Source organism: Physeter macrocephalus, chromosome 4 (genome assembly GCF_002837175.3).
Source record: "Physeter macrocephalus isolate SW-GA chromosome 4, ASM283717v5, whole genome shotgun sequence".
In the NCBI taxonomy this organism is placed as follows: Eukaryota; Metazoa; Chordata; class Mammalia; order Artiodactyla; family Physeteridae; genus Physeter; species Physeter macrocephalus.
In genome coordinates this window covers 132,356,204-132,375,318 of record NC_041217.1, presented here as the reverse complement: position 1 = coordinate 132,375,318, position 19,115 = coordinate 132,356,204, and the positions used below count along the sequence as shown (strand labels likewise).

The 19,115-nt window shown below is 39.0% G+C and overlaps 1 protein-coding gene and 1 long non-coding RNA gene across 15 annotated transcripts in view; one reads left to right on the top strand and one right to left on the bottom strand.

Moving 5' to 3' along the window:
- NFIA (nuclear factor I A) overlaps positions 1-19,115 on the top strand; it is a 381,629-nt gene that overhangs the window by 214,384 nt on the left and 148,130 nt on the right. The window lies entirely within an intron of this gene.
- LOC129392090 (uncharacterized) lies at positions 10,137-17,690 on the bottom strand. Its single transcript, XR_008617266.1, has 3 exons — positions 16,239-17,690; positions 12,967-13,212; positions 10,137-10,500 (listed from the first exon to the last, which is right to left on the bottom strand). It is a non-coding gene; the product is annotated as an uncharacterized lncRNA (long non-coding RNA).

The window sequence follows — 19,115 nt, the reverse complement described above, 5'->3', positions numbered from 1 at the left end:
TCCATGGTCCGACAGGCCGAGTGTACCTTACCGAGCCTCCATTACTCTCACAAGATGGCCATTGGCTGGCCCGGCAGACATCTCTGTGCTTTGGAGGGGCAGCATAAAACAGCAAAAGAAGTATCAGAGAAATCACTTGCTGCAACTGGAGAAAGCCCTCGCACAGAAACGAAGACCCAACATAGCAAATAAATAAATAAATAATTTTTTTAAAAAAAGAATTATATCATCTGTGAAGAGGGACAATTAAAAAAAATAAAAATTAAAAAAAAGAAGACTCATGAAATCTGATATCCATGCAGACCTTTTAGGCAGATAATCTGAGAACCCAGACAGTTGTTACAAGTCCCCATGGAAACGTTTGAGGAAACCTTCCTCCGCACATCCTGGGGCCAAACCCGGAGTGACCTGCTCCTCCAGTGGGGTGGAAACGAAAAGGATAACCATCATCTCTTCAGGACCCTCCCTCTTATTTTATCCTCCGATGGGCAGAATTTGTTCCATTTAGCAGATGCAGACTCTAAGGCTTAGGTTGTAAAGGGGTACGGCTGGAATTCAAACCTGGCGCCTGGCTCCAAAGGACTGCCTTTCTGTTAGCAAGGCACTGTCTTCCGAGTGTTTTCAGGGACTCATTAGTTGGCCTCTTTGCTTTTCTCACTTCCGTGGCGCTCTGCCTGCCTTTTGGCCAGTCACCTCTCACCCTCAAACCCCGGGATCGCTCTTGGATAGGGATCTGGTATAGAGTTCTATAGGATTTGGTGTAGAGTTTCTTTGTTTCCTTGGCTTTTGTTTCTAGAATGCTTTCTCTTTCACACGCACCTCTTCTTTACCACTTACCATTATTGATTACTAGGTTACCCACAAAATGATGTTGGCCCGAATCACCTAGTTCGTGGAGGTTCTTCACTAGCACCAGTCCCCTCTCACACACATGCAGTGCCCAGGTGTTGGCCTGGGAGTCCTGAGGAGTTGTTCCCTTGCATCGGCAAGTATTATCTGTTCTGCCACATCCAGGTATGCACAGCCGGGCACTGCCTGTCCTGCACACCCAGGAATGCAAAACTCTTAGGATATAAGAAGAGTTGCCCCATGCCAAAGTTGGGGAACGACCCTGCCCTGGTGTGTCTTTCTCAGGGCCGATCTTGTCCAGTTCATCTTGCCTTCCTCTACCATATCAGACACAGTACTGTGCACACAGGAGGCATCCAGAAAGCACTGGGTTAATTAATGGAGAGTAGATTACCCATTTTAGCCTACAGCAGTGTCTTTAGGAAAAAAAAAAATCCAGTGGGGTGGCATGAATATGGAAGGATCTAGGCATTCTACAATAACCATACCACAATCCAACACCAGAAAATCTGATTTTTCTAAACTGCAATTAAAATCAGTCACCTGGATAAGTGCGCCAAATGCCCAAGTGAATCAGCCAGTAGTCTATGAAGAATCATTTCCAGGACCCACATATGATCGTGTTTCCTTTTTGTGTTTGTATTAAGCTGCTCTGGAGTAATACCACTGTGAGTATTTCCCTGGCACAAGGAAGTTGGCAATTGAGTCACCTGTTTGTGATAGCGAAACTTTTATGAACCTTTAGCAGATCCATTTATAGGCATCTTTTAAAGACTCCAGATTTTCCGACGCATCTGAAGTAGAACTGGGAGCTATTCTTTGTCAAGAGTTAGAAAATATAGGCAGTCTTGTCTTCCCTATAAATGTAAGTTGTTGTTGTTATTATTATTATTATGTCAGCGGTAAACTGCTCCCTGGAGAACTGAGATACAGCATCGCGGAGAGAGTGTGGCTGGCTGTGAAAATGGGCAGTAGAGTATGATGATATTATCTCGTGGTAATGAATTTACCTTTATGACAGATCATTATCCCCTTCTGTAGCTGAACCAGATGAAGGACAAGTGTAGCAGAATAACCTGGTGGTACTTGGGATTTATTGGCTTTAAATTTTTAAGCTGGAAAAATGTAGTAACAGCCAGGTTATCTCTATATGAATGTTGCAGAGGGGGAAAGAGAAGAAGGAAGTCACATTTTCTTTCTGGTAATGGTAGAAAGCAGGTGGTAGTGACAATCTTTAACAAAACAATGAATGCAGTTTTTCACATGCTTTGCCGTCTTATTGCTTGAGTCAAGGGATTAAGTGAACGGAAAAAAAATCCATAGGACATCATCATCATCATTGATAATAAGAACTCCTTGAGGTCTCAGTGTTACACTACGGGAAAGAGCAAAGATTTATTTTTAAAATGAATGAGATGAGATTTCCTTCCCAGGTGTGTATAATTCGAGTTCATGATTTCAAGGCTATATGTAACATGGGACTGTCATGTTAGTGAGCGGCGGTGGGGGGGTGGTAGTAAGTTGTAGTTCTTCATAAAGGCGAGCTGTGGTGTAATGAGGGGGGTGTCCCTGTGGGAAGAAGATGGGCTTGGAATCATATAGGTTGACATCCTGGCTTTGTCTTTTACTTATCATATGACCTCAAGCAAATCAAACTTTCTGTCTTAGTTTTCTGTTAGGAAGCAAAGAAGTCAACGCCTGACTCTCAAATTTTTTTTATGCTGTAATGTCAAGTACCTAGTAAGTCTTCAATAAACGATCATTGTTGGTGTTCCTGCTATTGTTATTGTTGTGATTGTCTTGATTCAGGAGCCCTGGTGGTGACACTCCATGTTGTATTCCAAGTAGGACCCACACTTAATTATTGTGAATGATTGAGAATCAATGTTGATGTAAAGGTCCTCAAACCCTGCATTTCTACAGAAGCCATGAGAAACCCATCCCACTCTTCTTTAGTAATCTATACTGCAGGGCCCGGCTCTCAAACCATTTTGCATGTGCATGATCATCAGAAGAGAGACCAAATGTTCATTATCTCTTTGTGAATTCTCTGTAGAGTTTTCCCATCTTCCTCTTCTTTTCTCTGATTTTCCTTACAAGGCCTTTACTGCTTTCATCTGAGCTCTGACACTGTACATTATGTTAATTATGTGGAGCCCAGGGCCAGGCAGTCCTTACAGGGGGCTTCATCCGGCTTGAATGTGAAGAGATGGCTAATTCATGTTCCCTGGCTTCACTCCTACGAATCTCAGAGTCTTGAGCTCTTTCTTCAATATCAGTATCCATTATCTTCTATTTTGGGCAAAATGTGAGTACCCGCCAAAAAAGCTCCCTGACCCACAAATCTATACATGATTCTTCCTTACTGAAATCTTTTCATGATTTAAATCTTTTTTTTTTTTTTTTTTTTTAATCTCGCTTTCAACTGTGAGACAGAAAGCCAGGAAAATTCACAGGAAGGTTTATGTATGTAAAGACTTGGGTCCAAGTTCTCCTCAGTTCAAGCAGTGAAAGAAAACCTCAACGGTTTTCTTTAGGAAATTTAGGTGGATGTTTCCTTCTTTTCTATTTCTTAGAATGATTGCATGGGTAGAAGCAATTGCTTCCTTTTTACTTTTTAATACATTGGAAGTCTGTTTTTAAGTCCATTTGCTTTGAACACAGTAGAATGCCTAGAGTTTTCCTGTGACAGAGATGGTTTACAAAGTAAGACCCAGTTGGAGTTGCTCAGTCAAGATGTGTCTCAGGTGAAATGTTAATCCATTCAGTGTTTCTTTGTGTTTTGGAAACCTCTTTAGTGTGCTGGGCTGGTGGCCACATTTTCTGTAGTACAGGTGTGGTATCAGACTTTACTAACAAGTCAGACCTTAACAAGGATGAGACCATGGTACTGAGTAGGGGAAAGACCCCTGGAAGTGGAGGGGCTCAACCTCCTTCCAGTTAGAACTGCCATTTTCACTTTCTCTTTGATCATATTACTGCAAGCTTAATACTCTTAAGGAGCTCTTCAGTACTTTAACCAAGCTCAACGGAGCAGGTACTGCTCATGCTTTGGGGGGTATTGGTGACAAGCAGAGGGGAAGATGCCTGGGGAAGAAGCATCTTACTGCCCTTTAGTGTATGCGGAATAATAAAGGGGGGAGTTAGGGATGCTAAATATCTTATAATGCTCTGGATACTCCCACCTAATGAAGAACTAACTTTCCTAAAATACCGGTAGTGTCCCTATTAAGAAAGGGCCTGCCAGACTGTTCAGTCTCATCCCTTTGGAATCGCCTTTGAAATATTAGGTGCCTAGGCATAGCATCAGCTTAATATTAGGAAATGGTACCCACCGATGTTTACAGGTACTATGCTGGGGTCTCTGCATTATTTCATTCAATCCTTGCTCCAGCAATAGAATAAGAAGTTGGGGCTCAAAGTGTTTGCATAGCTTGCGCACGTGGAGAAGGGCTGGGATCTGAGTGCACGTCTGCCGGGCAGCAAGGCCTAGGCTCTGTCCTATGCTGCCTCCCTGAGGAAGAGAGGCGGCCCACTTCTGTCTAGAGGTTGGCTGCCATCCAGGTGTGGAGAGCCATATGTTACCTCTTCTGAATAGTAACGCCCGCATTCTTTATATCACTGGCAACTCAGTAAATATCTGATAATGATAAGCCTGGTTACGTAAACTTGTGGGTACACAACTGGCCTGCGCTTTGAGTGTTGGGCAACAGAGTTCATGGAGGTGAACCATGGCCAAGCAAGAAATTTATAATCTCCTTCATCTTTTGCTATATATCAGACCTTTGTAAATGCAGTGTCCACATCCTTTAACGGGCTCTCAGGTGAAAACATTGATATCAGCATTGCTCCAAGCTTGTTCTTTATTAGAATTCTTTATTACCTAACTTGAGTGGCAAAGCCACATGAGTTCTGAAATTATGGTTCTTAGTGGCATTCTGTAATTCACTGTTGGTCCCCTCCCCAACATTTTTACTTGACAAAATTTCAAATTGGAATTTCTTTACAGTAAAGTTTATTCAGAGTCTCAACTGATAGAAAAAAAAAACAAGCTTGTAACTTTTAGAATAATTCTGTCCCTCGAGTGACAGCTAACTCACAGCTTCTTCCACTGTTAAGTTGGCACTGCTTTAAGCTTGCACATATGAACAAAAATACAGTAAATTAAGTAGTAGTCAAGTATGGATCAAAATCATATGTATGGTGAAGATGTAAGAGGGAAGTGGTGTTAAAGGATACAAATTGTTTTCAGAACTCGTGGTTTTAGTGGTACTGATATGGAAGAATTAACCTTCCCACGGGGTTGTTTGGTGAAGGACACTTCCCTTTGACTATAAAGCCGGAGTTTCAGTTTGGGTAGAATCCACTGAGTCCATCATCTGGTGGGAAGGAAATCTACTGTAGTCAGATCTGCAGATCAGGGGTTTGTATGTATACACTGATGACAGTGATGCTTATAATCGTGTCGTCATCTGCTGAGCCCTTTCTCAGTGCCTGGGCCTGTGGAGTAGATATTCTTATTCATGCAATTATGGACAGTGCCATGGTTGAGAGCATGGGTTCTTCAGTTAGATTGCTTGAGTTGAAATCCCAGCTCTGTCAATTACTATCTGTGTGACCTTTGGCTTAGATGATGTTCTGTGCTTCGATTGCCTCATCTGTAAAATGAGGACAGAAGAGTACCTACCTCATAGCACTTTGAAGATTGTAAGAAAATAACACATGAAAAGCTGAGAAGAATAGCTGGCACGTAGTGAGCACTCAGTAAACATTCACTAGCGTCACTCCATTGTTATTCTCCTACCCACAAAGAAACTGTGCCACTTTCCTCCACTTCACAGTGTTAATCCTGCTGGTCTTTGGGGACGGTACAGGACTTCACTTCCCTTCCGTGAAGCCTTTTTTAACCCTCCCAGACTAGTCTAGGACCCTCCTCTGTACTCTCAGAGTCTGCTTCTACTACCAGGACCTTTATCAGGTTGTATTGTAATTGTCCCAATATTGGCCTGCCTCCCCGACTAGACTGCAAGTACCTAAAGGTCAAAGATATACACCCCAATGACTCCCATAGTGCCTGGAACAAATAGGTATTCAACATATGTTGTCTGGATAAATTAATGAAAGTTTAATTAGCTTATTCAAGGTCTCAAAGCTGGTAACTGAATGAGAACCATGTCTTATAAACATAAATAATAAGCTATGGGCAACATTCCCCTAATAATAATAATAATAATACATTAAATTATGATTCAAGACTGACCATTACTTACAGAATATTGTCCAAATTTATTGAAAGTCTACAAATTTCGGCCCTATCATCCTTTCAAACCTTTATCTACTGGGCATAAACCCAGAGGAAACCATAATTCAAAAAGACACATGCACCTCAATGTTCATTGCAGCACTATTTACGATAGCCAGGTCATGGAAGCAAACTAAATGCCCATCAGCAGACGAATGGATAAAGAAGATGTGGTACGTATATACAATGGAATATTACTCAGCCATAAAAAGGAATGAAATTGGGTCATTTGTAGAGACATGGATGGATCTAGAGACTGTCATACAGAGTGAAGTAAGTCAGAAAGAGAAAAACAAGTATCGTATATTAACGCATATATGTGGAACCTAGAAAAATGGTACAGATGAACTGGTTTGCAGAGTAGAAATAGAGACACAGATGTAGAGAACAAACGTATGGACACCAAGGGGGGAAAGCACAGGGGATAGAGGCGGGTGGGGGGATGAATTGTGAGATTGGGATTGACATATATACATTAATATGTATAAAATAGATAACAAGAACCTGCTGTATAAAAAATAAATAAAATTAAATTTAAAAAGACAACCTTTATCTACAGTAATACTTGCCATCTCCCCTGCTGCCAACATATACACTTGGCTCCCTAGCCATAGGGTTATCCTTGTTGATCTCCATAAGTTTGATCACTTACACTCTCATCTTCTCTCAGACAGTTGTCAATATTTATTGAGCCTACAATGTAGAGGCCTGTGATGCTCTATGGATACAGAAATGAAATCAGAAGGTGATGACATTTGAATTGGGTCTTGCAGAGGTGAATCCATTCTTCTTACTAGTTCTTCTTTGAAAGGTATTTTTTCTAAACTGAAGACAGGGAATTTCTTAATATTTGTTCCAAGTTCATCACCTAGACTTAGCTCATAGATTGGCATCAATAGATTTGTTGAATGAATGAATCAGGCTGTAGAGAAAACTTTAGGTTTATAATTAAAGCACCTTAAAACAACAACAACAACTATGTTTAACTTCTCCCTAACCCTTTTGATAGTAGCTGGAACCTCAGAAATTGGCCATTGAGCTTACTGATTTTGTCAAACGATTTACTATATAACAGAGCAGAATGCTGTTGGCTTCACCAGCTGTGTCCTGAAGGGCTCCATGTTCAAGTTATCCACAAATCATGTCCCTCGTGGTATTGTTGCTAATGGTGACATTGAAGACCTGAAATGCCTACATCAGTGAAGAATATATTATTTGGTGCCCCTGACAGTTTACATCTGAAAAGAAAGTGCTTTTCTCTGTGTTGGTTTTTGAGGGAGTAAACAAAATTAAACACACGTACGTATATGTACAGGTATGCATGCATGCACACAGGGCTCCCACCTGCCCTGTGACTGTTCTGCAACCTGGGAAGATTTTATAGCTCCCTATTGTTAGGGGTAGGAAAGGAGCTAATGCAGTGCACCTTGGTGATCACAAAGCAGAAGGACTTCCATGCCACAGGTACTGGGTAGCTGCCCTTGGCTCTTACTTTTGGAAAAATTCAATAAAGTATCAGAATGATTAAAGAAGAAAATGAGAGAGCTGGAGGAGCTGCCCTCCTTCAAAACAAACATTTGAGACAAAGGCACTCATTGCAATTCCTGGTTGGTTGACAGCATGTAGCCTGTTGTTGCTTAGTTTGGTTTATTTTCATAATGTAGTTGGTTTGGTGCTAGCAATAGGGACTTGGGTCATTTTGGCCCTTTGTCTCTTTTTATTTCACCTACATCCTTTCACTGAGAGCAGAGAGCAGAATGAATGTTTATTTTCAAGCTTTACATGTTACTTCATATTTCTGTAAAGTCTGCGAACTTGAGGTACAATGACATTGTCATGAACAAACTATTTGTGGGGTTCCTGGGAGTTTATTAACAGTGAATGTGTCTTCTCGGCAACAAGAGGAGATCAGAGAGGCTTGGCCAATATGTTCACGTACACATACAGACCAGTGAGCCAATATTTGAAATCAAGACTCTTCCAGAAAGGCCAAAATGTGTTTTATATTTATGGACCATATATATGAGAGCCCCCCAAACAAAACAAAACTTATAGTATTTCTGATATAATTTTTAAAAATCAAATTCTAACTGTAATATCTGAAGTAAATACTTGGATAAGGGTGAGGGGTAGAGGGGAGGACTGAGGAGGAAGTGAAATTTCAAAAGAATTGTAAGAATCAGTCCCTGGCTTACAAGAGTTTGCATTCTAATTATAGAGACAAATAAGTCAGCTCAGTAGTGGGCAAAATTACATAGTATCAAATACCTAATGAGATTTGTTAAGACAGTGTTTATACACTAGAGAATATTTTTCACCAAAGGACCAAATGTCCCCCCTTGAGGGGAGTTCAAAACGTGTGAGGGCAATTTTGGTTCTCACAAAGAGGGGATGTTGCTGGCATTCAGTGGTGGAGGCCAGGGATGCTAAATGTCCTACACAGCATACAAGGTAGTTCTGGACATTGGAAGGAATCCCTCTCAAAACGCTGATAACCCTGAGGAGAAACACTGCAGAAATTCGAAGAAGAGCTCAGTGCTCTGGCTTAGCTAAAGCCGGGTCTAAGACGTACCTGGTTACTCTGTGAGTCATACAAAGCTTCTGTTTTCCCTAAAATCAAGGAAATGGCCTGCATCATGAAGGGCTTTAGTGATCAAGGTCAGTAAAGGGAAACATGTTCATCATTCTTCTGCCTAAAAGGACAAATTCTTTTAGCATTGATTTAAAGCTATAAGGAATTAAGACCCTTCCTCTAATGATGCTTTCTGATGGCTCTCTGTCTATGTTGAAGTAAGGAGCTGAAGTATGGAGGCCCTGGATTGAGGGTAGTTCATTTCAAAAAGGTATTTCTACATTCGATGTTAATATTGCTTATTTTGTAGGCATTTTTATGCCATCCGAAGGATTTTAATGTTTAAAAAAGTTAAATAGTTTTCATCTGAAAAATACTGAAAAACAAAATTAGATTTTTAAATACCTGTTTTTCTAGAACATGCAGCTTGCATTTAGTTACCAATAAGAATTTTTAGCAAACCAAAATTCTTTAAAAATTCTATAAAGAAATAAAATGTAACTGGCAAAATAAGTGTGCCATTTTTCATTCTCTCTTTCTCTAAATACTCCTAAATATTGTTTATTGACAAATTAGGTAAAACTTGATCTGCTGGAAAAAAGTTGACCTAGGGTCCATTTCTTGGTTGAGTCTCTATAGTTATCACCCCCAAGATATGAAACCAAAATTTGTATCCCCATACCTAGGATAATGCTCGGCCCATGTAGATAGTTAAGGTGCATTTAAAGAATAAATCTATATTTTAAATTATTTTAGGAATTATAAATAATTATATTTTTACAAATACTCTGAATAAATATATTTATAAGTAAATATAGGAATCAGATTCCTAAAATTTGCGCTCAGTTTATTTAGAACAATTGGGAGACTAAGTACTGCTTTTATCTCACTTTAGAAAAACCTGAGAAATACTAGAGGATTTGTTTTTAATAAGTTTTTTGCTGCTTGCTTTAGAAAATAACTTCATTTCCACTCAAAAATTCATTATAAATAAAATTATATCATCATTTTTATTTGTATACACAACTTTTATATGGATATTACATTATTTACTATTCCACATCAAAACAACCTAGTTATTTCTACCTGTTTCTTTTAAAATTTTTCTGTCTGATCAACATCTAAGATATAAAGAATAGATGTATTATTATAATAATAGCTATCATTTTTTGAACACATTCTGTGTTCTAGGTTCTTGGCCAAATATTTTAAATACATTATCTCATCATTCCTAGCAGCACATTTAAAGTAGGTGCAACCGTTAGTGCCATTTTACAGCTACAGAAACTGAGGCTTAGGACATTTAGGATTCTGATTTCTGTAATATTTTCCCTACTACTATATGATATGTAAATAATACCTTGCAAATATAATTTTTTAAAAAATTATTTATTTATTTTTGGCTGTGTTGCGTCTTCGTTGCTGTGCACAGGCTTTCTCTAGTTGCGACGAGCAGGGGCTACTCTTCGTTGCGGTGCGTGGGCTTCTCATTGCGGTGGCTTCTCTTGTTGCCGAGCATGGGCTCTAGGTGTGCGGGCTTCAGTAGTTGCAGCACGTGGGCTTCAGTAGTTGTGGCTTGCAGCCTCTAGAGCGCAGGCTCAGTAGTTGTGGCTCACGGGCTTAGTTGCTCTGCAGCATGTGGGATCTTCCCGGACCAGGGCTCAAACCCGTGTCCCCTGCATTGGTAGGCAGATTCTTAACCACTGCGCCACCAGGGAAGTCCCGCAAATATAATTTTTGAAAGACAAGGTGAATGAACGTGTTGCCATATTGATCCCTTTACAAGAGAAAAGACACATTGCAAGTTCACCTTGGTTTATACTTAGCCTAGAGTGTTTTGTTTTTCTGATCACCAACATCTAAAAACTATGAAACTGAGTATGTTTGATAATTACTTATTTTACATTAGATATATAACTTATTTAAATGCAAAAGTAAGTTTGAAGAAGCTTGATGAGTGAGGCAGAATTAGCTTCCTTTTGAGTGAACTTTCAAAGCAATGGTAATAACTCGCTAAGAAGAATGGACACTGGCAGGTTTGAATCCTTGGTTGCAAGCTGACACTTTGAGGGAATGTTCTTACCAAAACACTCACTTCAAGGGAAATTAGGTCAGGCTTCTGGAACATTTATCATGTGTACCTGTCACCAGCAAGACTCAGTCCTTAAAGTGAACTGAGATCACAAGCAATGATCCCTCCTGCTCTGGGTTGCAAAGGACACTCTAAACCAATAGTTCTACAAGTATGTGAGCTTGGCAGAAACTCCCATAAAACTGAAGCCAACGCCCATATAGTTGCTGTGGGAATTGAATTCCTTAATACTCTGTTTATAGAATTTTGAAACAGCAAATGGATTCGGTCTGTTCTGAAAAACAATCTGTCCCGTGGCTTGTTTGGAATAACATCTAGAGTTGCTATAGAAGGATGTAGGCAGACAACCCATGTCTGCTTTGGAAGTCAATTTCACCAGCCTCTGCTTGTCTCACACTGCACAGCCAGGTTGGTTTTTCCCCAAGTCGGTATTATTTGCATAAAGGAAAGGCTACCTTCTACTGAAGCTAAGGAGTTGCTCATTTGATATAGAAACTAGAGTCATTAGTAAAATCCAGAGCTAGAGAAATTAGCAAAATCCAGAGCAATGGAAGGTAAGATAGAGTGTATGGTAAAACCAAAACAACATAAATGAGTCATAACTCAGTGTCCTTTCAGTAATCATGTGGCATCATTCGGGTGGTTTCAGAACAATGTCAGCAAGTATGGGGATCCCACATAGGAATTTGAGATTGCACCTGCATCAGTTTATGTACATTTCAGCTCAATGAATGCCATTCATTGAGGGTCTTATGGATCAAAATCACCACATTCACCAAGCAGTCAAATCTCTATATCTACTAGGTTAAGTTACCTTATCTTTGAAAGGAAGTAATTACTCATCTTTTTCATAAATTCTTGTTGGGTAAACATACCTAAAGATGTAATAAAACATTGCTAATTTATATGTGAAAATGGTTGAAGAAAAAGGTGATATTATTAAATGTTTGTGTAGGAACCTACCTTTATATCCCAAGAAAAATAAAAAGAATAAACGGATAAGAATAAATACTTCATTTCTGTGTTCCATTGTCATGCATATAGTGAGGACCCACCATATGCTAATCACTGTATAAATGGTGGAATTAAAAAGATGAGATAGATACAGTTCCTGCTTTCATTGAACTCTCATTTAAGTTGTGTCTGTGTGTGCATGTGGGTGTGTGTATGTGTGTGTGTGTGTGTGTGTGTGTGTGTGTGTGTGTGTGTGTGTGTACGACAGATCCTTAAACAAAAAATAATGCTACCCTGCGTGAAATGCCAGAGGTTATTTTAAAACTCAGGAGAAGTCAGGAACTTAACGAAATTTTGTCTGTGAGAGGTAGCTTGTGAAACAAAGTTTTGTTTTTAACTATGTCCTTAAGAAAGATGGGGCTGTTATAAATGCAAGCCCAGAAGATTTGAGGGGCTGAAGAGGGAGAGCCGGTATGGAAGAAATCTACCAATGATTTCTTGCTGGAAGAATTAAAAAAAACTTTCATTATCACACTCTATTAAGCCAGGACCAGGAAACAATTTCTAATCAGCACTCTGATCTGGGCAGAGATTGTGCAGCCTTTTGTACCAGGCCTCAGATCTGTGTTCTCCATTCACACATGCTCACTTCCAGCTGTTGTCATTGAAATCCCACATAATCTTTCAAGGTCAAAGGGCAGTCACCCATGGCTGCTGCAGTTAAAAGGTTATGCTGATTTCTGTTGTCAAATATTGGCCCTTTTCTCTTCCAATCACTCCCATTCTACTTTTTCTAACAAGAAAAATCCAGGCTAGAATTGTATTACATGACTTTAAAGTCTTAAAAGTGTTCCCCCATTGTGCTAACACGACATGGCCTGAACAGTCTAATTCATTCTGTTATATTTCACAAAGAATTTTCTGCTACTTCTAAAATACTTTGTGTTTGTGCTGAGCCAGCGAACTTCAAAGTCTAGTGGCCTGCACAATTTGTGGCATGCCGTGGTATCTGCGGAAATGTATAATATAGATCCTATAATTTAATAAATGCTGTGAATTATGGCATCAGTAGCTAAGTAATTGCTGGGTGAGTAGGAATTGCACAAAAAAATGACTTTAAAAAAGATGGAAGCTCTTTGTATTTTGTGGTTCTAAACAGTAACTAATTTTGTTATATATTTAGAAAATGGCACCTACCTATTTGTAATTTTTTTTTTCTTTTTGTAGTCTTGGACAAGTCATTGCAAGAATTCTTTTAAAATATATTGCTTCAGTTCATCAGTGATTTTTCTTTCCATGCTTGGTGAACCAAAATCAGTGTTAAGTGTCTTAAAATTAGCACATGGCCCCTGGTCATCTTCTTTCCTTGTCATTGCATGTGTCCTCAGGTGGTTTAGCAAGCAGGGCTCTCTGTGAATGTTTTCACAGCAATGTGAATTAAACCTAAAAAGGAAGAACAGAATGATGGGCATTAATTTTTTTTTTCTGTTTTACATCCATAAACCAGGGTAGCCCTCGGGTGATACAGTTTCATGTCTGTTTCATTTAAGATAATCAGTTTCTGATGTATTCAGAGAATGCATTTCCTTATTTTTTTTCTCTAGTATATGTAAGAGTTTATAATCAGAAACTGAAGCTATTACAAATAGCTTGATCTCTTTGCAGATTAACAGTTGTTACTGTCCAAGTTTAGAGAAAACTTTGATTCAGAACATAGAAACAATAAGGTTGCTTAAAAACACCTTCTAGTTCAAAACCAGGTTAATTAAGAAATACTTTTAAGTTTATGATGCATTAAAAAATAACAACATTAATTTTCAAATATTTATAAAATACTAATCTTATTATGCTAATATACTGGAACTTACGTTTTCTAAAATGCAGCAAAATTTTCTTTCTTTAAATTTTTTTTTTTTTTACGGTGCTTTGAAAAAAAATTCCCTAAAGCAAGTGTTTCTCTGTTCTTGTACAAAGCTAATTTGTAGTTGGGTCCACTTGCAAAATATCTATTTCTGCTTATTATAGGTATAATAAATGTATAATTCTAAATGTTTAGGGGCAATGGGGAAATTAATTTGCTGACATGACAAAACAATGAAAGGAAGAATATTAGCCTGGGGGAGAGACTGGGGCTGAGGGACTGTCTTCATATATTTGAAGGGTAGCAAAATGGAAGGGAGATTACATTTATTCTGCTTGTTCCAGGGGCTAATGAGGTGAAGTTGTAGGAAGGCAAATATATTAATGAATTATTTTTTAAAAATCAAACCTCATTATTTTATTAGTCTAAAATTCTTTATGACACAATGATTACTCCATTACTAGATGATCTTTAAGATCCCTTCATTTCCAGTTCATTCTGTGATGTCATGCATCCAGTATTTCTAAACATACAAATAGGTAAAAATCTTTTTTCACTTTTTATTTAGGTGTTTTGATATCTATTAGACATAGTCCTTTAATTAAATGCTTAATCACTTGTAACTCAAACTCATAAACCCTCTTTATGTGAAGTCGAACCATGAAATTTAATTTAATGAAATACTACTCTTCTCTTATTAACTGCAGGAATTGGTGAAAAGATGTGATAAGGCCTCTGGGCTAGATTGGATTATCAAGTCTCTAGCATTATATTTGTTGGATTAAAATGCAATAAAATTCATTATATAAAGATAACTAAACAAACCTGTGTTCTAATCCTAATTCTGCCACTAGCTGTGTGACCTTAGGCAAGTCAACCTCATTGAGCTTAAGCTTCCTTTTCTGTAAAATCAGAATATTGCCAACTACACAGAGTTGCAGGAAGAATTAGAGCTAATATGACTAAAGTGCTTAGCAGAGTGCCAAACACGTAGTTAGTACTGAATAAATGAAAGCTATGGTTTTGATGAAAATTAATGCTACCTAGAGTTGTTCTATGGAAAAATTTTTCAGCTAGGTAGCTTAACTTTATAATACCTGTTACCAGCTTGATCCATTTCCCTAATGTAGATATTTTAAAGTGACTGCAAGTTAAGACGTGGAATATCCTTGAGCCTTGCCTTAAATGTGTTAATTAGCTCAGAGAGTTCAGATTCTGCTTTCCCCTTGGCACATTGGTACATAAACCAAATGGGGAAAATAGGAAAAGGAGCAGAATAGTGTATTAACAGAGCAACATTTGCCAAAAACAAGTGGTATCCTTGTCAAATTATTTAGGAAATCGTGAGTTAAATGATACTAAGAAAGTTTGTTTATTGCAGGAACTTTCAGAGGCTTTAATATGTAATTTTTCCTCATCATTCTCCAAGGGTGGGTGTGATAATGTTTTCTGAACTTATTTTACTATAGAAATCTTTATTTAATATGTATTTGTGTCTTTGTTTTTAATTCGTTTGTGGTAGAGCATTTTGGGGGACTATTCTACATAGCACGGTTTGGGAAGTGCTGATATGAACCCTGATATGGAGGATGGAACATATCAGTATTTGGAGAAGAGCAGGTGGGACATCTTGGCTGCAATACAGAGAGTATGTATTTGGGTGGTATTGGAACTACTACCTGAAATGCTGAGAAGGTGTATTAGAGGCCAGATTTTGAAGGGCTTTAAATACCTAGCTAAGAAATCTAAACTTAATTCTCAAAGAAATCATGAAATACTGATGGCTTTATTATCAGACAAAACACACCAACCATCCATGCATTCTCTCCCTATTGTGCTAGTAGATTAAAGCGGAGAAAAGATACCTAGCTGGCATCACAAATTTCTTTGCCTATAAGGGCCTTACAGAACATTTAAATAAATAAAATACAATAAAGAGTATTGGGGAATGTGGTATATTTGTAAGCTTGCGCTCAGTTTAAAAACCTTTATATGCAAAAAAAAAAAAAAATTAGTACTCTGCTAGCCAAGCAAAATGTGTTTGCAGACTGAAATTGGCCCTTGGGCTGCTAATTTGTGGCACTTTCAATTCTAAAGGGAAAGACCGGCACTTATGTTGGTTAGGTTAAGTACTAGGCTGCTATAACAGAGACCAAAAAAATAAGGTGGTTAAAGTACATTAAAATCTATTTTTCTTTTTGTAACTGTTCCAGATGACAGGCCAAGTTGGCAGGGGGGTTCCACTTCACACCGTCATTCAGGGTCCCAGCTTCTTCTGTCTTATTGCTTTCCCATCCCATGGGCTCTGTCTTTGTCTGCAGACCAAAATTTTAAAATTCGGGCTTAATGGATCAGTAGAAATATACCTCCACCCCACCTTAAAAAAAACAACCTGTTTTCTAAGATATTCCAAAATACAAGTATAGAAGGAAAATGTGACTGGACATAAGCTAAAATAATTTACATTGTGCTTTAGAGGGCTACTAAATAAGGGTATCTCAAGGCGCTCCTCTGAATCACTGAATCAATATTTATTACACACCTAGAACCAGAGATTGTGCTGGGCCCTGTGGGCATTGTCAGATCAGGAGACACAGCCTGCTCTTACCTGGTTTGTTGTAGGAGTGCTGAAGGGCAACAGGAAAACAAATCACTGTCAAATAAAGAGAAAGAGCCTATGACAGAAGGCAAGTCAAGCTGAAGCTCTACTCAACAGTATTGACTGAGCACAGCTGCTAAGTATGGACTGAACTGGGGGGACGGGGAAGAGGAAGGAGCCACGTTCCCTCCCCTCACGCAGCTCATAAGCCAATGGGGAGTTCACCGAAGGAGGAATGAAAATTCCAGGGAGGAACAGTTGATGAGGTCAACTTTTCTTTAGGAGCAGGAGAATGTGAGTTCTGTGAGAGCAGTGTCTTCGGGATTTAGCTCCGGGTCTTCATGTCACAGACAGTCCCAAGTACTTATGGAATGTAGATGGCCTGACCATGAGGGAGCTCTTTTCTCTTTGAGGAGCCCAGACCCAAGCATGAAAACTCCCAGATATTGGCCTGGCTTACCAGTGACGGGACCGTATTTACCATGGGAGAATAGACTAGAGATACACTCGTCCCTCCGTGGATGTTGGTTCCAGGACCGCCGTGGATACCAGAATGCTCAGATGCTCAAGTTCCTTGTGTAAAATGGCACAGTTGGCCCTCAGTATCCACAGGTTCTGCACCCCCTATACGGAAGGCGGGCTGTACATTCTTTGTGGAGAAATGACCTGTGTATTGCAGTTGGCCTACATCTACTGGCCAGATGAGGTTTGATAATTTAGAGCTGAGAGCCTTTGCTCTTCCAGCAGGACAAAACAGCCATACCACCTCACGTATAAACTTTCCTCCTCAGATACATTAACTCTGTTTCATGGACATTTCAACTTTCTTTAAAGACCAGCCCTCCAGATGGTTTGTCTATTCCTTCCCCAACCTCTGAAGGTTCTCCAAGGGTACCTGTGTCTCTGCAAATCGAACTTTTTTCCTTTAAGAGGTAGATAGATGTGCAGTCCCTTCATGAGATAAGATTTGGTTCCCATATAATGGCATTTTCCATAATAACTGCTGATATCATCAAGGTAAAGAGAGATGCTTCTCCTAACCACCCATAACAGAATTTAGCTTTTTATATTTCTGCCTCTCTAGAAAGCCTAATCTCTCCCCACTGTGAGTATGACTGACTCCAGGTATTGAAACCTGTACTCTAATTGGAAATTCATTGAACAAGACTTCAGTGAGGGAACTATTTTAGCCATTTTATCTAAAATGAGAAAGAATCTGCTCCTTATTTCAATCTCATATACAATTGCTCCTGAACAGTAGTTCAGAATTGGAGAGAGTCAGATCAGTGTGCAGTCTAGCTTTTCACCTAAGACATACTTAACAAAAGTATATGTTTTGCACTCATTTCTGAGAGGCCCTATTCAAAACATCAATCTTGGGACGTTTTGGGAATGTTTAATCAGCTTTCTATCTGACGATCTTTTAATGCTAACATCTGAATTCTGAATTACATGCTTGAATTTGCCTTTTTATTGTCTTTTCTATTTTTCTCTCATCTTGCAATAAAGTAGAACACCAAGATTGGTGTTATTTCCCTGAAAGTCATTTTTGTGATTTGGTTTGTGTTAGTAAGAAAAAAATACTAATCTGCTCAGGTTTGCTTAGTAATTACGCTAGCTGTGTCATTTTTTCCATCATTTCTCAGGTTTCATTTCTCATTGCTATCTTCTTCTAGAGTTCATCACTGGGTTTCCAAATAATTGGTGAAGGAACAAAACCAGTTTCATAGTCATTTAAAGTTACATGGAGTGTTTACACTGGCCTTTCCTTGGGGACATATTATAAACATGAAGTAGTCAAGGCAATCTGATAATCTCATGATACTGTAAAGGGATGGTTGCTTCAGAATTTGTGAAATAATTCTACTCTTTATTGTTATTTTTCTGGTTATTGTACACTGACATATATTTTATCTTCTAAATTATACATATTCTATTAAAATGGCTTCAGGAGGCAGGTTGCTGGAAGGGGAAGGAGGATCCAATTGTTATTTTTGCAGTGACTTTCAGGATGATACAAAATCCTAGCTTTAGTGCGGGACTAGATGTGTTTTAGCCCCTTATGTCCATTATATAATGCTGCCCTTCATCTCCGTTTTTATTTGGTCTCCCAAAAATATTAACCATAATCACAACAATAGGACAACCCCAGACATTTCTCATCAGGGAAACTGATAGCACCATCTCGATTGGAAGCTTTGTCTAAGTGGTTTGCCCATCCTGTCCTTGTCCTGTTTAGTTGGGAGGAACTATTTGGATAGTTCATTTTAATAGTTTTCAGGTGCACGTTGGCTTGATTTCATTGCTAGAGGTGAGAGAGAAAAAGAGGCAGAAATAAGAAGTTCTGTTAACGTTTTTATAAAAAAGGAAAGAAAGCATATTGAACCCAATTTGAATTGTGTTCATTCAGAGGCATGTCTGGAGTGGGTACTGCATACCAGACACTGCGTTAGGACCTGAAGGGCTGGAGACGCAGAAGATGCTCTCTCTCCCTGCAGAGGGCTCACGGTCTAATGTGAGAAAAAGACAAAATTACAATTCAGTGTGCTAAGTCCTAGGTTAGAGCTTAGCACACCAGGAGAATATTGAGAAAAGAGAAAAGAAGTCTTCGCCAGCAGCGGGGGTAACCAGGGAAGGTTTTTGGTAGAGATGACAACAAAGCTGAGATTTGAAGGACAAGTAGGAGGTGAACAAACAAAGGGTATGAAGGACAAGGCAATTCAGGGAGGAGCATGTGTTCCCTTAGACCAAGAGGTAGGGCTGGAAGAGAAAGACAAGAGATAGAAAATGAAAAAAAAAACAAAACAAAAAAAACACAGGAGGGCTTCCCTGGTGGCGCAGTGGTTGGGCGTCCGCCTGCCGATGCAGGGGAACCGGGTTCGCGCC